Source organism: Propithecus coquereli, unplaced genomic scaffold, assembly GCF_000956105.1.
Source record: "Propithecus coquereli isolate 6110/MARCELLA unplaced genomic scaffold, Pcoq_1.0 Scaffold332, whole genome shotgun sequence".
Classification (NCBI taxonomy): Eukaryota; Metazoa; Chordata; class Mammalia; order Primates; family Indriidae; genus Propithecus; species Propithecus coquereli.
Window position 1 is genome coordinate 1103866 of NW_012148975.1, and position 1064 is coordinate 1104929.

A 1064-nucleotide genomic window follows, 5' to 3' on the forward strand; every position below is an offset into this window, starting at 1 on the left:
GTAAAAAATCCCAATGGCCTTTTTTTGAAAAAATTCTTTAAATTAATATGAAAAGTAATATTTCACCAATAAACAAAACAATATTGAAAAGAAAAACAAGTTTGGAAGACTCACATTTCTCAATTTCAAAACTACACAGCTATAGCAATCAAAAGTGTGGTACTTGTATAAAGATAGGTCAATGCAATAGATTTCAAAGTCCAGAAGAAAGCCTAAACCTTAAATTTCACAATGTATTCTTCAATTTGGCACCCAAAGCATGAGCAAGGAAAAAAATAGGTAAACTGGACTTTTTAAAAAATTCTAAAAAAATTTTTGTGCATTAAAAGTTATTATCAAGAAGGTGAAAAGACAACATATAGGGAAAAAATATTTACAAATCATGTATTTGATAAGAACTTTATATCTAGAATATATAAAGAACTCTTGCGACTTAACACAGGAAGACAAACGACCAGTTAAAAAAATGGGTAATTATCCAAAGAAGATATGCAAATGATCAATAAGCACATAAAGATATATTCAATATTATTTGTTATTAAGGAAGTTTAATTCAAAAATAGAAAATAACAAGTGTTAACAAGGATGTAGAAAAATAGGGACCCTAGGACACTGCTAGTCATAAAGTAAAATGGTAAAGCCCCTATAAAAAAGAATTTGGTGATTTGTTAAACATAGAATTATCACATCAGATTCAGCTTCTAGATATATGCTCCAAATATTGAAAACAGGAGCTCAAACAAATATGAATGTTCATAATAGCACTAGTCACAATAGCCAAAATGTGGACATAATCCAAATGTCCACCTATCAGTGAACCGATACAGGAATTATACACATAGTGTAATATTATCCAGCCATAAAAATGAAACACTGCTACATGCTACAACTTGGATAAATCTTAAAAATGTTATAATAAGTGAAATAATAAAGAAAAAAGGTCACATATTGAATGATGTTTTAAATGAAATTTCAGAATAGGTAAATCTATAGAGGCATAAAGCAGATTAGTGGTTGCCAGGAGATGAGGGAATTGGGGAAAGAGAAATGATTGCTTAATGCAG

The 1064-nt window shown here is 29.2% G+C and overlaps 1 protein-coding gene and 1 pseudogene across 3 annotated transcripts in view; one reads left to right on the top strand and one right to left on the bottom strand.

Moving 5' to 3' along the window:
• The window catches only part of FSTL5 (follistatin-like 5), a 920996-nt gene that overhangs the window by 602677 nt on the left and 317255 nt on the right, over positions 1 to 1064 (top strand). The window lies entirely within an intron of this gene.
• The window catches only part of LOC105815403, a 20641-nt pseudogene that overhangs the window by 1810 nt on the left and 17767 nt on the right, over positions 1 to 1064 (bottom strand).